We start from the raw sequence: 21,725 nt of genomic DNA on the forward strand, positions 1-21,725 counted from the left end.
ATTCCCTACAATTACGAAATCTTTCCTAACAGTTCTCATGTTTGGTTTTTGAAGCATTGAGATATCACATCTCATGCTATCGGAAGGGTCTCAGGTTTGGAATGGGAAGGAGTTGGATATCACATCTCATGTTATAGGAAGGATCTCATGTTTGGTATTAGAAGCATTGAGATATCACATCTCATGCTATAGGAAGGGTCTCCAGATTGGAATGTGAAGGATTTGGATATTACATCTCATGCTAAAGGAAGGGTCTCAGGTTTGGAATGGGAAGGAGTTGGATATGACATCTCTTGTTATAGGGAGGGTCTCAGGATTTGAATGGCAAGGAGTTGGATATCACATCTCATGCCATAGGAAGGGTCTCAGGTTTGGTATAAGCATTGAGATATCACATCTCATGTTATAGGAAGGGTCTCAGGTTTGGTATTAGAAGCATTGAGATATCACATCTCATGCTATAGGAAGGGTCTCAGGAATGGAATGGGAAGGACTAGGATATCACATCTCATGATAAAGGAAGGGTCTAAGGTTTGGAAGGGGAAGGATTTGGATATCACATCTCATGTTATAGGACGGGTCTCAGGTTTGGTATTAGAAGCATTGTGATATCACATCTCATGCTATAGGAAGTGTCTCAGGATTGGAATGGGAAGGAGTTAGATATCACATCTCATGCTATAGGAAGGGTTTCAGGTTTGGTAGAAGCATTGAGATATCACATCTCATGCTATAGGAAGAGTCTCAGGTTTGGGAAGGGAAGGATTTGGATTTCACATCTCATGTTATAGGATGGTTCTCATGTTTGGTTTTTGAAGCATTGAGATATCACATCTCATGCTATCGGAAGGGTCTCAGGTTTGGAATGGGAAGGAGTTGGATATCACATCTCATGTTATAGGAAGGATCTCATGTCTGGTATTAGAAGCATTGAGATATCACATCTCATGCTATAGGAAGGGTCTCCGGATTGGAATGTGAAGGATTTGGATATTACATCTCATGCTAAAGGAAGGGTCTCAGGTTTGGAATGGGAAGGAGTTGGATATGACATCTCTTGTTATAGGGAGGGTCTCAGGATTTGAATGGCAAGGAGTTGGATATCACATCTCATGCCATAGGAAGGGTCTCAGGTTTGGTATAAGCATTGAGATATCACATCTCTGCTATCCGAAGGGTCTCAGGATTGGATTGGGAAGGAGTTGGATATCCCTTCTCATGCTATAGGAAGGGTCTCAGGTTGGAATGGGAAGGAGTTGGATATCACATCTCATGTTATAGGAAGGGTCTCAGGATTGGAATGGGAAGGATTTGGATATCGCATCTCTTGCTATAGGAAGGGTCTCAAGTTTTTTATTAGAAACATTGAGATATCACATCTCATGCTATAGGAAGGGTTTTAGGATTGGAATGGGAAGTATTTGGATATCACATCTCATGCTAAAGGAAGGGTCTCAGGTTTGGAAGGGGAAGGATTTGGATATCATATCTCATGTTATAGGACGGGACCCAGGTTTGGTATTAGAAGCATTGAGATATCACATCTCATGGTATAGGAAGGGTCTCAGGGTTGGAATGGGAAGGAGTTGGATATCACATCTCATTCAATAGGAAGGGTCTCAGGTTTGGAATGGGAAGGAATTGGATATCACATCTCATGCTAAAGGAAGGGTCTCAGGTTTGGCAGAAGCGTTGAGATATCACATCTCTGCTATCGGAAGGGTCTCAGGATTGGATTGGGAAGGAGTTGGATATCCCTTCTCATGCTATAGGAAGGGTCTCAGGATTTGAATGGCAAGGAGTTGGATATCACATATCATGCCATAGGAAGGGTCTCAGGTTTGGTATAAGCATTGAGATATCACATCTCTGCTATCGGAAGGGTCTCCGGATTGGATTGGGAAGTAGTTGGATATCCCTTCTCATGCTATAGGAAGTGTCTCAGGTTGGAATGGGAAGGAGTTGGATATCACATCTCATGTTATAGGAAGGGTCTCAGGATTGGAATGGGAAGGATTTGGATATCACATCTCTTGCTATAGGAAGGGTCTCAGGATTGGAATGGGTAGGAGTTGGATATTACATTCTTGCTATAGGAAGGGCCTCATGTTTGGAATGGGAAGGAGTTGGATATCACATATGCTATAGGAAGTGTCTCAGGTTTGGAACGGGAAGGAGTTGGATGTCACATCTCATGTTAGAGGAAGGATCTCAGGTTTGGTATTAAAGGCCTTGAGATATCACATCTCATGCTATAGGAAGGGTCTCAGGTTTGGTATAAGCATTGAGATATCACATCTCATGCTATAGGAAGGGTCTCAGGATTGGAATGGGAAGAAGTTGGATATCACATCTCATGCTATAGGAAGGGTCTCAGGTTTGGTATAAGCATTGAGATATCACATCTCATGCTATAGGAAGGGTCTCAGGATTGGAATGGGAAGGAGTTGTATATGACATCTCATGCCATAAGAAGGGTCTCAGGTTTGGTATAAGCATTGAGATATCACATCACATGCTATAGGAAGGGTCTCAGGATTGGAATGGGAAGGACTTGGATATCACATCTCATGCTATAGGCAGGGTCTCAGGTTTGGAAAGGGAAGGAGATGGATATCACATTTCATGTTAGAGGTAGGATCTCAGGTTTGGTATTAGAGGCATTGAGATATCACATCTCATGCTAAAGGGAGGGTCTCAGGTTTGGAAGGGGAAGGATTTGGAAATCACATGTCATGTTATAGGAAGGATCTCAGGTTTGGTATTAGAAGCATTGAGATATCACATCTCATGCTATCGGAAGTATCTCAGGTTTGGTATTAGAGGCATTGAGATATCACATCTCATGCTATCATAAGGGTCTCAGGATTGGAATGGGAAGGAGTTGGATATCACATCTCATGTTATAGGAAGGATCTCAGGTTTGGTATTAGAAGCATTGAGATATCACATCTCATGCTATAGGAAGGGTCTCAGGATTGGAATGGGAAGGAGTTGGATATCACATCTCATGCTATAGGAAGGGTCTCAGATTTGGTATAAGCATTGAGATATCACATCTCATGCTATAGGAAGGGTCTCAGGATTGGATTGGGAAGGAGTTGTATATGACATCTCAGGCCATAGGAAGGGTCTCAGGTTTGGTATACGCATTGAGATATCACATCTCTGCTATCGAAAGGGTCTCAGGATTGGAATGGGAAGGAGTTGGATATCCCATCTCATGTTATAGGAAGGGTCTCAGGTTTGGTATTAGAAGCATTGAGATATCACATCTCATGCTATAGGGAAGGTCTCAAGTTTGTCATTAGAAGCATTGAGATAACAAATCTCATGATATCGGAAGGGTCTCAGGATTGGAATGGGAAGGAGTTGGATATCACATCTCATGATAAAGGAAGGGTCTAAGGTTTGGAAGGTGAAGGATTTGGATATCACATCTCATGTTATAGGACGGGTCTCAGGTTTGGTATTAGAAGCATTGAGATATCAAGTCTCATGGTATAGGAAGGGTCTCAGAATTGGAATGGGAAGGAGTTGGATATCACATCTCAAGCTATAGGAAGGGTCTCAGGATTGGAATGGGAAGGAGTTTGATATCACATCTTATGCCATAGTATGGGTCTCAGGTTTGGTAGAAGCATTGGGATATCACATCTCATGCTATTGGAAGGGTATCAGTATTGGATTTGGAAGGAGTTGGATATCCCATCTCATGCTATTGGAAGGGTCTCAGGTTGGAATGGGAAGGAGTTGAATATCACATTTCATGTTATAGGAAGGGTCTCAGAATTGGAATGGGAAGGACGTGGATATCATATCTCATGCTATGGGAAGGCTCTCAGGTTTGGAAGGGGAAGGAGTTGGATATCACATTTCATGTTAGAGGAAGGATCTCAGGTTTGGTATTAGAGGCCTTGAGATATCACATCTCATGCTATAGGAAGGGTCTCAGGATTGGAATGGGAAGGAGTTGGATATCACATCTCAAGCTATAGGAAGGGTCTCAGGTTTGGTATACGCATTGAGATTTCACATCTCATGCTATAGGAAGGGTCTCAGGATTGGAATGGGAAGGAGTTGGATATCACATCTCATGTTATAGGAAAGATCTCAGGTTTGGTATTAGAAGCATTGAGACATCACATCTCATGTTATAGGAAGGGTCTTAGGATTGGAATGGGAAGAAGTTGGATATCACATCTCATGCTATAGGAAGGGTCTCAGGTTTGGTATAAGCATTGAGATATCACATCTCATGCTATAGGAAGGGTCTCAGGATTGGAATGGGAAGGAGTTGTATATGACATCTCATGCCATAGGAAGGGTCTCAGGTTTGGTATAAGCATTGAGATATCACATCACATGCTATAGGAAGGGTCTCAGGATTGGAATGAGAAGGACTTGGATATCACATCTCATGCTATAGGCAGGGTCTCAGGTTTGGAAAGGGAAGGAGATGGATATCACATTTCATGTTAGAGGTAGGATCTCAGGTTTGGTATTAGAGGCATTGAGATATCACATCTCATGCTATCAGAAGGGTCTCAGGATTGGAATAGGAAGGAGTTGTATATCACATCTCATGCTAAAGGGAGGGTCTCAGGTTTGGAAGGGGGAGGATTTGGAAATCACATCTCATGTTATAGGAAGGATCTCAGGTTTGGTATTAGAAGCATTGAGATATCACATCTCATGCTATCGGAAGTATCTCTGGTTTGGTATTAGAGGCATTGAGATATCACATCTCATGCTATCATAAGGGTCTCAGGATTGGAATGGGAAGGAGTTGGATATCACATCTCATGTTATAGGAAGGATCTCAGGTTTGGTATTAGAAGCATTGAGATATCACATCTCATGCTATAGGAAGGGTCTCAGGATTGGAATGGGAAGGAGTTGGATATCACATCTCATGCTATAGGAAGGGTCTCAGATTTGGTATAAGCATTGAGATATCACATCTCATGCTATAGGAAGGGTCTCAGGATTGGATTGGGAAGGAGTTGTATATGACATCTCAGGCCATAGGAAGGGTCTCAGGTTTGCTATACGCATTGAGATATCACATCTCTGCTATCGGAAGGGTCTCAGGATTGGAATGGGAAGGAGTTGGATATCCCATCTCATGTTATAGGAAGGGTCTCAGGTTTGGTATTAGAAGCATTGAGATATCACATCTCATGCTATAGGAAGGGTCTCAGGATTGGAATGGGGAGGACTTGGATGTCACATCTCATGCTATAGGGAGGGTCTCAAGTTTGATATTAGAAGCATTGAGATAACAAATCTCATGATATCGGAAGGGTCTCAGGATTGGAATGGGAAGGAGTTGGATATCACATCTCATGATAAAGGAAGGGTCTAAGGTTTGGAAGGGGAAGGATTTGGATATCACATCTCATGTTATAGGACGGGTCTCAGGTTTGGTATTAGAAGCATTGAGATATCAAGTCTCATGGTATAGGAAGGGTCTCAGAATTGGAATGGGAAGGAGTTGGATATCACATCTCAAGCTATAGGAAGGGTCTCAGGATTGGAATGGGAAGGAGTTTGATATCACATCTTATGCCATAGTATGGGTCTCAGGTTTGGTAGAAACATTGGGATATCACATCTCATGCTATTGGAAGGGTATCAGTATTGGATTTGGAAGGAGTTGGATATCCCATCTCATGCTATTGGAAGGGTCTCAGGTTGGAATGGGAAGGAGTTGGATATCACATTTCATGTTATAGGAAGGGTCTCAGAATTGGAATGGGAAGGACGTGGATATCATATCTCATGCTATAGGAAGGCTCTCAGGTTTGGAAGGGGAAGGAGTTGGATATCACATATCATGTTAGAGGAAGGATCTCAGGTTTGGTATTAGAGGCCTTGAGATATCACATCTCATGCTATAGGAAGGGTCTCAGGATTGGAATGGGAAGGAGTTGGATATCACATCTCAAGCTATAGGAAGGGTCTCAGGTTTGGTATACGCATTGAGATATCACATCTCATGCTATAGGAAGGGTCTCAGGATTGGAATGGGAAGGAGTTGGATATCACATCTCATGTTATAGGAAAGATCTCAGGTTTGGTATTAGAAGCATTGAGACATCACATCTCATGTTATAGGAAGGGTCTTAGGATTGGAATGGGAAGAAGTTGGATATCACATCTCATGCTATAGGAAGGGTCTCAGGTTTGGTATAAGCATTGAGATATCACATCTCATGCTATAGGAAGGGTCTCAGGATTGGAATGGGAAGGAGTTGTATATGACATCTCATGCCATAGGAAGGGTCTCAGGTTTGGTATAAGCATTGAGATATCACATCACATGCTATAGGAAGGGTCTCAGGATTGGAATGAGAAGGACTTGGATATCACATCTCATGCTATAGGCAGGGTCTCAGGTTTGGAAAGGGAAGGAGATGGATATCACATTTCATGTTAGAGGTAGGATCTCAGGTTTGGTATTAGAGGCATTGAGATATCACATCTCATGCTATCAGAAGGGTCTCAGGATTGGAATGGGAAGGAGTTGTATATCACATCTCATGCTAAAGGGAGGGTTTCAGGTTTGGAAGGGGAAGGATTTGGAAATCACATCTCATGTTATAGGAAGGATCTCAGGTTTGGTATTAGAAGCATTGAGATATCACATCTCATGCTATCGGAAGTATCTCAGGTTTGGTATTAGAGGCATTGAGATATCACATCTCATGCTATCATAAGGGTCTCAGTATTGGAATGGGAAGGAGTTGGATATCACATCTCATGTTATAGGAAGGATCTCAGGTTTGGTATTAGAAGCATTGAGATATCACATCTCATGCTATAGGAAGGGTCTCAGGATTGGAATGGGAAGGAGTTGGACATCACATCTCATGCTATAGGAAGGGTCTCAGATTTGGTATAAGCATTGAGATATCACATCTCATGCTATAGGAAGGGTCTCAGGATTGGATTGGGAAGGAGTTGTATATGACATCTCATGCCATAGGAAGGGTCTCAGGTTTGGTATAAGCATTGAGATATCACATCACATGCTATAGGAAGGGTCTCAGGATTGGAATGGGAAGGAGTTGTATATGACATCTCATGCCATAGGAAGGGTCTCAGGTTTGGTATAAGCATTGAGATATCACATCACATGCTATAGGAAGGGTCTCAGGATTGGAATGAGAAGGACTTGGATATCACATCTCATGCTATAGGCAGGGTCTCAGGTTTGGAAAGGGAAGGAGATGGATATCACATTTCATGTTAGAGGTAGGATCTCAGGTTTGGTATTAGAGGCATTGAGATATCACATCTCATGCTATCAGAAGGGTCTCAGGATTGGAATGGGAAGGAGTTGTATATCACATCTCATGCTAAAGGGAGGGTCTCAGGTTTGGAAGGGGAAGGATTTGGAAATCACATCTCATGTTATAGGAAGGATCTCAGGTTTGGTATTAGAAGCATTGAGATATCACATCTCATGCTATCGGAAGTATCTCAGGTTTGGTATTAGAGGCATTGAGATATCACATCTCATGCTATCATAAGGGTCTCAGTATTGGAATGGGAAGGAGTTGGATATCACATCTCATGTTATAGGAAGGATCTCAGGTTTGGTATTAGAAGCATTGAGATATCACATCTCATGCTATAGGAAGGGTCTCAGGATTGGAATGGGAAGGAGTTGGATATCACATCTCATGCTATAGGAAGGGTCTCAGATTTGGTATAAGCATTGAGATATCACATCTCATGCTATAGGAAGGGTCTCAGGATTGGATTGGGAAGGAGCTGTATATGACATCTCAGGCCATAGGAAGGGTCTCAGGTTTGCTATACGCATTGAGATATCACATCTCTGCTATCAGAAGGGTCTCAGGATTGGAATGGGAAGGAGTTGGATATCCCATCTCATGTTATAGGAAGGGTCTCAGGTTTGGTATTAGAAGCATTGAGATATTACATCTCATGCTATAGGAAGGGTCTCAGGATTGGAATGGGGAGGACTTGGATGTCACATCTCATGCTATAGGGAGGGTCTCAAGTTTGATATTAGAAGCATTGAGATAACAAATCTCATGATATCGGAAGGGTCTCAGGATTGGAATGGGAAGGAGTTGGATATCACATCTCATGATAAAGGAAGGGTTTAAGGTTTGGAAGGGGAAGGATTTGGATATCACATCTCATGTTATAGGACGGGTCTCAGGTTTGGTATTAGAAGCATTGAGATATCAAGTCTCATGGTATAGGAAGGGTCTCAGAATTGGAATGGGAAGGAGTTGGATATCACATCTCAAGCTATAGGAAGGGTCTCAGGATTGGAATGGGAAGGAGTTTGATATCACATCTTATGCCATAGTATGGGTCTCAGGTTCGGTAGAAGCATTGGGATATCGCATCTCATGCTATTGGAAGGGTATCAGTATTGGATTTGGAAGGAGTTGGATATCCCATCTCATGCTATAGGAAGGGTCTCAGGTTGGAATGGGAAGGAGTTGGATATCACATTTCATGTTATAGGAAGGGTCTCAGGATTGGAATGGGAAGGACTTGGATATCATATCTCATGCTATAGGAAGGCTCTCAGGTTTGGAAGGGGAAGGAGTTGGATATCACATTTCATGTTAGAGGAAGGATCTCAGGTTTGGTATTAGAGGCCTTGAGATATCACATCTCATGCTATAGGAAGGGTCTCAGGATTGGAATGGGAAGGAGTTGGATATCACATCTCATGCTATAGGAAGGGTCTCAGGTTTGGAACGGGAAGGAGTTAGATATCACATATCATGCCATAGGAAGGGTCTCAGGTTTCGTATAAGCATTGAAATATCACATCTCTGCTATCGGAGAAGTCTCAGGATTGGGATGGGAAGGAGTTGGATATCCCTTCTCATGCTATAGGAAGGGTCTCAGGATTTGAATGGCAAGGAGTTGGATATCACATATCATGCCATAGGAAGGGTCTCAGGTTTCGTATAAGCATTGAAATATCACATCTCTGCTATCGGAAGGGTCTCCGGATTGGATTGGGAAGGAGTTGGATATCCCTTCTCATGCTATAGGAAGTGTCTCAGGTTGGAATGGGAAGGAGTTGGATATCACATCTCATGTTATAGTTAGGGTCTCAGGATTGGAATGGGAAGGATTTGGATATCACATCTCTTGCTATAGGAAGGGTCTCAGGATTGGAATGGGTAGGAGTTGGATATTACATTCTTGCTATAGGAAGGGCCTCATGTTTGGAATGGAAAGGAGTTGGATATCACATATGCTATAGGAAGTGTCTCAGGTTTGGAACGGGAAGGAGTTGGATATCACATCTCATGTTAGAGGAAGGATCTCAGGTTTGGTATTAGAGGCCTTGAGATATCACATCTCATGCTATAGGAAGGGTCTCAGGTTTGGTAGAAGCATTGAGATATCACATCTCATGCTATAGGAAGGGTCTCAGGTTGGAATGGGAAGTAGTTGGATATCACATCTCATGTTATAGGAAGGGTATCAGGATTGGAATGGGAAGTACTTGGATATCACATCTCATGCTATAGGAAGGCTATCAGGTTTGGAAGGGGAAGGAGTTGCATATCAAATTTCATTTTAGAGGTAGGATCTCAGGTTTGGTATTAGAGGCATTGAGATATCACATCTCATGCTATAGAAAGGGTCTCACGATTGGAATGGGAAGGATTTGGATATCACATCTCATGCTATAGGAAGGGTCTCAGGTTTGGTATAAGCATTGAGATATCACATCTCATGCTATAGGAAGGGTCTCAGGATTGGAATGGGAAGGAGTTGTATATGACATCTCATGCCATAGGAAGGGTCTCAGGTTTGGTATCAGCATTGAGATATCACATCTGTGCTATCGGAAGGGTCTCAGGATTGGAATGGGAAGGAGTTGGATATCCCATCTTATGTTATAGGAAGGGTCTCAGGTTTGGTATTAGAAGAATTGAGATATCACATCTCATGCTATAGGAAGGGTCTCAGGATTGGAATGGGAAGGACTTGAATATCCCATCTCATGCTATAGGGAGGCTCTCACGTTTGGAAAGGGAAGGAGTTGGAAATCACATTTCATGTTAGAGGTAGGATCTCAGGTTTGGTATTAGAGGCATTGAATATCACATCTCATGCTATCAGAAGGGTCTCAGGATTGGAATGGGAAGGAGTTGGATATCACATCTCATGCTAAAGGGAGGGTCTCAGGTTTGGAAGGGGAAGGATTTTGATATCACATCTCATGTTATAGGAAGGATCTCAGGTTTGGTATTAGAGGGATTGAGATATCACATCTCATGCTATCGGAAGGGTATCAGGATTGGATTTGGAAGTAGTTGGATATCCCATCTCATGCTATAGGAAGGGTCTCATGTTGGAATGGGAAGGAGTTGGATATCACATCTCATGTTATAGGAAGGGTCTCAGGATTGGAATGGGAAATACTCCGATATCACATCTCATGCTATAGGAAGGCTCTCAGGTTTGCAAGGGGAAGGAGTTGGATATCACATTTCATGTTAGAGGTAGGATCTCAGGTTTGGTATTAGAGGTATTGAGATATCACATCTCATGCTATCAGAAATGTCTCAGGATTGGAATGGGAAGGAGTTGGATATCACATCTCATGCTAAAGGGAGGGTCTCTGGTTTGGAAGGGGAAGGATTTGAATATCACATCTCATGTTATAGGAAGGATCTCAGGTTTGGTATTAGACGCATTGAGATATCACATCTCATGCTATAGGAAGGGTCTCAGGTTTGGAATGGGAAGGAATTGGATATCACATCTCATGTCATAGGAAGGATCTCAGGTTTGGTATTAGAAGCATTGAGATATCACATCTCATGCTATAGGAATGGTCTCAGGATTGGAATGGGAAGGAGTTGGATATTAGATTCTTGCTATAGAAAGGGTCTCAGGTTTGGAACGGGAAGGAGTTGGATATCACATCTCATGTTATAGGAAGGGTCTCAGGTTTGGTCTAAGCATTGAGATATCACATCTCTGCTATCGGACGTTTCCCAGGATTGAAATGGGAAGGAGTTGGATATCCCATCTCATGTTATAGGACGGGTCTCAGGTTTGGTAATAGAATCATTGAGATATCACATCTCATGCTGTAGGAAGTGTCTAAGGATTGGAATGGGAAGGACCTGGATATCACATCTCATGCTATAGGTAGACTCTCAGGTTTGGAAAGGGAAGGAGTGGGATATCACATTTCATGTTCGAGGAAGGATCTCAGGTTTGGTATTAGAGGCATTGAGATATCACATCTCATGCTATAGGAAGGGTCTCAGGATTGGAATGGGAAGGATTTGGATATCACATCTCATGCTGTAGGAAGGGTCTCAGGTTTGGTATAAGCATTGAGATATCACATCTCATGCTATAGGAAGGGTCTCAGGATTGGAATGGGAAGGAGTTGGATATCACATCTCATGCTATAGGTAGGCTCTCAGGTTTGGAAAGGGAAGGATTTGGATATCACATTTCATGTTAGAGGAAGGATCTCAGGTTTGGTATTAGAGGCATTGAGATATCACATCTCATGCTATAGGAAGGGTCTCACGATTGGAATGGGAAGGATTTGGATATCACATCTCATGCTATAGGAAGGGTCTCAGGTTTGGTATAAGCATTGAAATATCACATCCCATGCTATAGGAAGGGTCTCAGGATTGGAATGGAAGGAGTTGGATATCACATCTCATGTTATAGGAAGGATCTCAGATTTGGTATTAGAAGCATTGAGACATCACATCTCATGCTATAGGAAGGGTCTCAGGATTGGAATGGGAAGGAGTTGGATATCACATCTCATGTTATAGGAAGGCTCCCAGGTTTGGAAGGGGAAGGAGTTGGATATCACATTTCATGTTAGAGGTAGAATCTCAGGTTTGGTATTAGAGGCATTGAGATATAACATCTCATGCTATCAGAAGGGTCTAAAGATTTGAATGGGAAGGAGTTGGATATCACATCTCATGCTAAAGGGAGGGTCTCAGGTTTGGAAGGGGAAGGATTTGAATATCACATCTCGTGTTATAGGAAGGATCTCAGGTTTGGTATTAGAAGAATTGAAATATCACATCTCATGCTATCGGAAGGATCTCAGGTTTGGTATTAGAAGCATTGAGATATCACATCTCATGCTATCAGAACGGTCTCAGGATTGGAATGGGAAGGAGTTGGATATCACATCTCATGCTAAAGGGAGGGTCTCTGGTTGGGAAGGGGAAGGATTTGGATATCACATCTCATGTTATAGGAAGGATCTCAGGTTTGTTATTAGAAGCATTGAGATATCACATCTCATGCTATAGGAAGGGTCTCAGGATTGGAATGGGAAGGAGTTGGATATCACATCTCATGCTATAGGAAGGGTCTCAGGTTTGGTATAAGCATTGAGATATCACATCTCATGCTATAGGAAGGGTCTCAGGATTGGAATGGGAAGGAGTTGTATATGACATCTCATGCCATAGGAAGGGTCTCAGGTTTGGTATAAGCATTGAGATATCACATCTCTGCTATCGGAAGGGTCTCAGGATTGGAATGGGAAGGACTAGGATATCACATCTCATGCTATAGGAAGGGTCTCAGGATTGGAATGGGAAGGACTTGGATATCACATCTCATGTTATAGGAAGGGTCTCAGGTTTGGTAGAGATATCACATCTCATGCTATAGGAAGGGTCTCAGGAATGGAATGGGAAGGACTTGGATATCACATCTCATGATAAAGGAAGGGTCTAAGGTTTGGAAGGGGAAGGATTTGGATATCACATCTCATGTTATAGGACGGGTCTCAGGTTTGGTATTAGAAGCATTGTGATATCACATCTCATGCTATAGGAAGTGTCTCAGGATTGGAATGGGAAGGAGTTGGATATCACATCTCATGCTATAGGAAGGGTTTCAGGTTTGGTAGAAGCATTGAGATATCACATCTCATGCTATCGGAAGGGTCTCAGGTTTGGAATGGGAAGGAGTTGGATATCACATCTCATGTTATAGGAAGGATCTCATGTTTGGTATTAGAAGCATTGAGATATCACATCTCATGCTATAGGAAGGGTCTCCGGATTGGAATGTGAAGGATTTGGATATTACATCTCTTGTTATAGGGACGGTCTCAGGATTTGAATGGCAAGGAGTTGGATATCACATCTCATGCCATAGGAAGGGTCTCAGGATTGGAATGGGAAGGAGTTGGATATCACATCTCATGATAAAGGAAGGGTCTAAGGTTTGGAAGGGGAAGGATTTGGATATCACATCTCATGTTATAGGACGGGTCTCAGGTTTGGTATTAGAAGCATTGAGATATCAAGTCTCATGGTATAGGAAGGGTCTCAGAATTGGAATGGGAAGGAGTTGGATATCACATCTCAAGCTATAGGAAGGGTCTCAGGATTGGAATGGGAAGGAGTTTGATATCACATCTTATGCCATAGTATGGGTCTCAGGTTTGGTAGAAGCATTGGGATATCACATCTCATGCTATTGGAAGGGTATCAGTATTGGATTTGGAAGGAGTTGGATATCCCATCTCATGCTATAGGAAGGGTCTCAGGTTGGAATGGGAAGGAGTTGGATATCATATCTCATGCTATAGGAAGGCTCTCAGGTTTGGAAGGGGAAGGAGTTGGATATCACATTTCATGTTAGAGGAAGGATCTCAGGTTTGGTATTAGAGGCCTTGAGATATCACATCTCATGCTATAGGAAGGGTCTCAGGATTGGAATGGGAAGGAGTTGGATATCACATCTCAAGCTTTAGGAAGGGTCTCAGGTTTGGTATAAGCATTGAGATAGCACATCTCATGCTATAGGAAGGGTCTCAGGATTGGAATGGGAAGGAGTTGGATATCACATCTCATGTTATAGGAAAGATCTCAGGTTTGGTATTAGAAGCATTGAGACATCACATCTCATGTTATAGGAAGGGTCTCAGGATTGGAATGGGAAGGAGTTGGATATCACATCTCATGCTATAGGAAGGGTCTCAGGTTTGGAACGGGAAGGAGTTAGATATCACATCTCATGTTATAGGAAGAGTCTCAGGTTTGGTATAAGCATTGAGATATCACATCTCTGCTATCGGAGAAGTCTCAGGATTGGGATGGGAAGGAGTTGGATATCCCTTCTCATGCTATAGGAAGGGTCTCAGGATTTGAATGGCAAGGAGTTGGATATCACATCTCATGTTATAGGAAGGGTCTCAGGATTGGAATGGGAAGGAGTTGGATATCACATCTCTTGCTATAGGAAGGGTCTCAGGATTGGAATGGGTAGGAGTTGGATATTACATTCTTGCTATAGGAAGGGCCTCATGTTTGGAATGGGAAGGAGTTGGATATCACATATGCTATAGGAAGTGTCTCAGGTTTGGAACGGGAAGGAGTTGGATATCACATCTCATGTTAGAGGAAGGATCTCAGGTTTGGTATTAGAGGCCTTGAGATATCACATCTCATGCTATAGGAAGGGTCTCAGGTTTGGTATAAGCATTGAGATATCACATCTCATGCTATAGGAAGGGTCTCAGGATTGGAATGGGAAGAAGTTGGATATCACATCTCATGCTATAGGAAGGGCCTCAGGTTTGGTATAAGCATTGAGATATCACATCTCATGCTATAGGAAGGGTCTCAGGTTGGAATGGGAAGGAGTTGGATATCACATCTCATGTTATAGGAAGGGTATCAGGATTGGAATGGGAAGGACTTGGATATCACATCTCATGCTATAGGAAGGCTATCAGGTTTGGAAGGGGAAGGAGTTGCATATCAAATTTCATTTTAGAGGTAGGATCTCAGGTTTGGTATTAGAGGCATTGAGATATCACATCTCATGCTATAGGAAGGGTCTCACGATTGGAATGGGAAGGATTTGGATATCACATCTCATGCTATAGGAAGGGTCTCAGGTTTGGTATAAGCATTGAGATATCACATCTCATGCTATAGGAAGGGTCTCAGGATTGGAATGGGAAGGAGTTGTATATGACATCTCATGCCATAGGAAGGTTCTCAGGTTTGGTATCAGCATTGAGATATCACATCTCTGCTATCGGAAGGGTCTCAGGATTGGAATGGGAAGGAGTTGGATATCCCATCTTATGTTATAGGAAGGGTCTCATTTTTGGTATTAGAAGCATTGAGATATCACATCTCATGCTATAGGAAGGGTCTCAGGATTGGAATGGGAAGGACTTGAATATCCCATCTCATGCTATAGGGAGGCTCTCGCGTTTGGAAAGGGAAGGAGTTGGATATCACATTTCATGTTAGAGGTAGGATCTCAGGTTTGGTATTAGAGGCATTGAATATCACAACTCATGCTATCAGAAGGGTCTCAGGATTGGAATGGGAAGGAGTTGGATATCACATCTCATGCTAAAGGGAGGGTCTCAGGTTTGGAAGGGGAAGGATTTTGATATCACATCTCATGTTATAGGAAGGATCTCAGGTTTGGTATTAGAGGGATTGAGATATCACATCTCATGCTATCGGAAGGGTATCAGGATTGGATTTGGAAGTAGTTGGATATCCCATCTCATGCTATAGGAAGGGTCTCAGGTTGGAATGGGAAGGAGTTGGATATCACATCTCATGTTATAGGAAGGGTCTCAGGATTGGAATGGGAAATACTTCGATATCACATCTCATGCTATAGGAAGGCTCTCAGGTTTGCAAGGGGAAGGAGTTGGATATCACATTTCATGTTAGAGGTAGGATCTCAGGTTTGGTATTAGAGGCATTGAGATATCACATCTCATGCTATCAGAAATGTCTCAGGATTGGAATGGGAAGGAGTTGGATATCACATCTCATGCTAAAGGGAGGGTCTCTGGTTTGGAAGGGGAAGGATTTGGATATCACATCTCATGTTATAGGAAGGATCTCAGGTTTGGTATAAGAAGCATTGAGATATCACATCTCATGCTATAGGAAGGGTCTCAGGTTTGGAATGGGAAGGAATTGGATATCACATCTCATGTCATAGGAAGGATCTCAGGTTTGGTATTAGAAGCATTGAGATATCACATCTCATGCTATAGGAATGGTCTCAGGATTGGAATGGGAAGGAGTTGGATATTAGATTCTTGCTATAGAAAGGGTCTCAGGTTTGGAACTGTTAAGACGGATTTCTGAACTCTGTCCTGGTGGCGCAGAAGTTCAGAAGGCCAACCTAATTACTTGGAACAGGGTAACCTCTGGACAAGCCAGACCAATCAAGGTAGCGATCGCGGCGGTCAAGACTAGGTCTCAAGAGGGGTGAGGGTGACTGAAAGCCCGCAGTGAGCACACAAAGCAAGAGCGCTGACAAACTACTCCAAACAGTTGTTATATCAAAAATAGATACACATTTATTTTAAGGCCTTTAAAATAATGACCGTAGCGAGAAAATCACAATATCACAATATTAAACCAACACATACCATATCAACACAATATATATACAAATACACAGTCGCAAGCGTTTAAAGCACGAAATATGTAGTCCACCTGCCAGGGAAGGAAAACAGGCAGTGCGATAATGCTTTCGACTCAGTTCGCCTTCATAGGCACCTAACTAGATGGAAGTCCGAGCCCTACGAAGAGTGGAGCCTTGCGCTCAAAGTACCTGCCACGCCGGTGCCGACGGGCACAAGGGGAAGCTCTTCGGAGGAAGTCAGGCAGTTCGGGTTAGTGCACAGCAGAAGAAGAACAGGTTCCGCAACTCAAGCGCAGCCTCCACAGCGGGCAGAAGCAGAGCGCGAGCGCGGCAAAAGGGTGCTGTTTTTACACAGCAGGGAAAAGCAATGGGATACTGCAGGAGGGCGACCAGATCCTAGATATACTACTCACCGGTCCCCGAAGCAAGCAGACCCAGGCTTCTCCACGATAGTTTCAGCAGCTGGCAGGTTCAGAAGAGCAGGGAACGCTCTGTAGTCGTGTAGAGCAAAAAGACGTCCCAATCGACGAAACCGGCACAGTTTTGTTGCCGCACAGGACAACGGAGCGGCCGTGCGTATTCGAGCCAAATGAACCCTCCTCCCTTCAGACCTGGGGACGCCAAGCGTACGAAGCGTGGGAGAGGGACAAGGACTCGCAATACAACACAACCTGGCGGCGGTTGCAGAGCCAAACTCCTTGGTAAGCTGGTCAGTCAACTGGATGGCCCAGAGACGCTTCCGAAGGCTTACTTGGCAGGAGATGGTTGAAGATGCCGGGAATAGCTGTTCCTGCTATTCCAAAGGTCGAAGCACCAGTACAGGCCTTCTGGTTCGATCAAAGGAGGACAGGGGCTCTCCGGACGACAGCAGTGCAAAGGAGGATTCCTTCAGCGGGTCACCAGCGATTCCTCGGTCCAGCCTCGTAGTTGCAGGATACTTGGCTCCTGTATTCCTTCGTTCGTGAGAACTCAGGAGATCGACATGGTAGTGGTGTTTCCAGCCCCCTCTTATCCACGGTTCCCTTCGCGCCAAAACGGAGGGGAGCCAATGGGAGATCCGCTCATCAAAACACATACCATACGTGGACCAATCACGGACCACGGTGGTCCCAGGCATTCACACCACCCTAGACTCTCTGGCACCCAGGATGTGTATTGGGACCAGACATCCCAGCCCACACCCTGGAGGCACACAAACGACATGTAGAAGCCCGCGAAAGCAACCACGTTTCGCGGGAAAGTACATGCCCAAATAAGGAAGGCCCCGGGTCGCCGGACCTGGGGAAGGTGAAGGGAGCAAGACGGACAGTGGACAGGACAAAGGAGCCTCGCGGCCTGGCCATTTTGGGAGCCAGGCCACCATTTTGGGTTCAGTGCAAAAACGTGCTCAGAACGCCAAAAGGAGCTCAAAATAAACAAAACGATCGCTGCCACCATTCCAGTCCCTGAATGACTTGCGCCGATCAAATACCATCCTAAAAGAGTATCTAGGGCCTGTAGAAGGCTAGAGACCCAAGAGAGCTGTAACTTAGCTTACAGTGCCCTCTTGTGTCGTGTTGCACTAAAGCTGCGACACGATAAAAGAAACTACGGGAAACCACGTTCCCCGGTACTGACTGTCTTAAGGGCATGTCAGTTTCCCCGTAAGAAAGGAGCGAAAGCCCAGAGAAGTGCGGCAGAAGGCTGTACTTCTCTGGCAAAGTCAAGAACAAGGTTAAAAACAATAGCAAAAAGTTTAGGGGTTGCCACATGGAAGGAAAATTCCCTACAATTACGAAATCTTTCCTAACACTCGCCCCTCCCAGACTATGGACAGGGGGAACTAATCCACCCCTGGATGAGTCTCTTGTTCAGGTCGGTTAAACATTCTGGACAACCCATCAGCATTGCTATGTTGGACACCTGGTCTATGCTCAATCGTGAAGTCGAAGCCTTGAAGACTTATGGACCACCTAAGCAACTTTGGATTCTCCCCCTTCATGTTCATTAGCCACTTTAACGGCTTATGGTCAGTCTGCACAGTGAAGTGGGTCCCATAGAGGTAGGGCCTCAGCTTCCTTAGGGCCCACACAACAGAGAAACATTCTTTCTCTACCGTGGACCACCTGAGCTCTCTGTCCTTAAGCTGGCGACTAATAAAACCGATAGGGTGTTCCTTACCCTTCTCATCTACTTGTGATAGTACAGCTCCTATCCCAGTGTCAGAGGCATCCGTCTGCACGATAAAAGGTCTTTGATAATCAGGGGCCCTGAGCACAGGGGCCTGGCACAAGGAGTCTTTTAAGCCATTGAAGGCCTTCTCACACTCGTCGGTCCAAGTTACCTTCTTGGGTTTCTTCGGAGTTGTGAGGGCAGTCAGAGGAGCAGCTATGGTACCATAGTCTGCCACAAAATTGCGGTAATACCCCGTGAGTCCTAAAAAGGCTCTCACTTGGGTTTGCGTAGTGGGGGTAGGCCAGTCTTGTACTGCTTGTACTTTACTGGGTAGAGGCTGTATCCTCCCTCCACCTACTTCATGTCCAAGGTAAACCACTGAGCCTTGTCCAATCTGGCACTTACTAGCCTTTATGGTCAAGTGGGCTTTCTGAAGAGCCTGGAGCACAATCCCGAGGTGTTTCACATGGTCTTCCCAGGTGGCACTGAAAACTGCTATATCGTCCAGATATGCAAGACAGAATTCGTCCAACCCATTCAACACATGATTCACAAGCCACTGGAAAGTGGCAGGTGCATTCTTCAACCCGAACGGCATTACCCGGAATTGGTAAAGGCCGTCTGGTGTAGAAAATGCTGTCTTCTCCCTGGCATGTTCTGCTAACGCTATTTGCCAATAGCCAGCAGTGAGGTCAAACGTGCTGAGGTACTTGGAGGCACCCAAAGTATCCACCAGCTCATCTGTTCGAGGCAAGGGGTGGGCATCTGTCTTGGTGACAGCATTCAGAGCCCTGTAATCCACGCAGAACCTCAATTCAGAAGTGCCTGCCTTTGGAACCAGAACCACAGGACTGGACCAAGGACTACTAGAGGGTTCAATCACCCCAAGGTCTAACATTTTGTTGACCTCGGTCTTAATATAAGACCGTACTTTATCCGACATCCTGTATCCCCTACTTTTGGTAGGTACACTGTCTCCTGTGTCAATGTTATGTTTGCACCAAGGTGTCAAACCAGGGGACTGTGAAAACAGGGGGGAAAACTGCCTAAGCAAACTTTTCACCTCAGCCTGCTGATCAGAAGTCAGGTGAGGGGCCACTCGGACACCCTCAACGGAGCTGTCTGAAGGACCGCTTTGGAACAGGTCGGGAAGAGGTTCTGACTCCTCTTCCTCAACGTCTGACGCCAGTAGCAGTGCTGCGATTTCGACTCTTGGGACGAAAGCCTTCAGCCTATTTACGTGGAACACTTTTGGAGCCTGTCCAGGCCTTCCAAGGTCCACTAAATAGTTTACCTCACCCAGGGGCTCCACCACTGTGTGAGGGCCTGACCATTTGTCCTGTAAAGCGCGAGGCCTTATTGGATTCATGATCAGGACTTGCTGACCAGGTGTAAAGTTGATGAGGGAAGCTTTCTGGTCGTACCAATGTTTCACCAGCGCTTGCCCTGCCTTCAATTTATCACTAGCCAAGCCCATCAGAAGTACCATCCTTTTTCTGAGCCCTAGCACATAGTCAACTACATTGGTAGTAACAGGGGGAGTGGGCATCTCCCATCCCTCCTTGACAATGGCTAAGGGTCCCCGTACGGGATGACCGAACAGAAGTTCGAAGGGGCTGAAGCCAACACCCTCCTGTGGTACCTCTCGGTAGGCAAACAGCAAGCATGGTAAAAGAAGATCCCATTTTCTTCTCTGGGGCTCCTCCAGAGCCCCAATCATGCTCTTTAACGTTCTGTTGAAGCGTTCCACCAGACCATTGGTCTGGGGGTGGTATGCAGAAGAGAACTTGTAGGTGACCCCACATTCTTTCCACATAGCCTGCATATACTTCGACATAAAGTTGCTGCCACGATCTGACACAACTTCTTTAGGGAAGCCAACCCTAGTAAATATGCCGAGTAAAGCTTTTGCAACTGACTTGGCAGTTACAGTCTTCAATGGGAATGCCTCAGGATACCTGGTTGCATGGTCGACCAGCACCAGGATAAACCTATTGCCCGAGGATGTTTGCGGGTCAAGGGGACCGACGATGTCGATCCCTACCCTTTCAAATGGTACCCCCACAACTGGGAGCGGTACCAACGGAGCTTGGATTGTCGCGCCAACCTTACCAGACAACTGGCAGGAGGCGCAACTCCTGCAGTGACTTTCTACTTGCACCCCCATCTTGGGCCAGTAGAAGTGCATGGATAACCTTTGCTTGGTCCTCTTCATACCAAGGTGACCAGCAAGGGGAACTTCATGCGCCAACTGCAGGAGGAAGGGTCTAACAGCAAGGGGAACCACCAACCTCCTATGGTCTCCTTCTGTAGACTCTGTGGGCTCACTATACAGGAGTCCACCTTCCCAATAAATCCTATGCTTCCCAGGAGGTTCACCCTCAAGCTGGGAGCAGGCCTGTCTCCTTAGGCCTTCCAGAGATGGGCACTCACGTTGGACTTTACTGAATTCGTCCCTATCAGGACCTCCTTCAACTAACAAGTCTTTTAGTTCAGGATGATCGTTGGGGTCGAATACTTCAGGCATCGCCACCTCCTCGTCAGGCTCGGGCGATTGACCAACTTCCTCCACCGCAGTGGTAGGCGAGCTCGGGGGAATATTCTCTTTCCCCCGTCTTGACTTGTAGACTCCTTTCGCCTTGGGTTGCCCCTTCGGCTGGGGCGGCGTATTGGACTTGGCCAATGCTGCCCGTGCTTGAGACCGTGTGTAGGGTCGTTCGGCAGTGTCTCCTACGAGCCCTAAAGCTCTGAGATCATTACCTAATAAGACCTTTCCCGGGACGTTTCTCTGAATGCTCACTGGAATCCTGACTGCTGTACCATTTAAAGTTAGATTAACAGGGATCACAGGAAACATACGGAGGGGGCCGTCAGCCAACTTAGTGGGCATCAGAGTAGCTCTGGCAACTTCCTCTGAGTCTACCAAGGTAGAATCCACTACAGTTCGACTGCACCCACTATCCCTAAGAGCTGGAGTATCCACTCCATTGATCAGCACACTGTCTTTAAAGTAGTGCTTGGTATTATCCGGAATCCTAGCATACGCCTCTGCGACTTTAGGCTCCCAGGAACCCAGGGACACTAAAACTACCTCGGCCTCTATTCCGCTGGGAAATGAGTCCGAG

Source organism: Ambystoma mexicanum, chromosome 2p (genome assembly GCF_040938575.1).
Source record: "Ambystoma mexicanum isolate Mex_15411 chromosome 2p, UKY_AmexF1_1, whole genome shotgun sequence".
Classification (NCBI taxonomy): Eukaryota; Metazoa; Chordata; class Amphibia; order Caudata; family Ambystomatidae; genus Ambystoma; species Ambystoma mexicanum.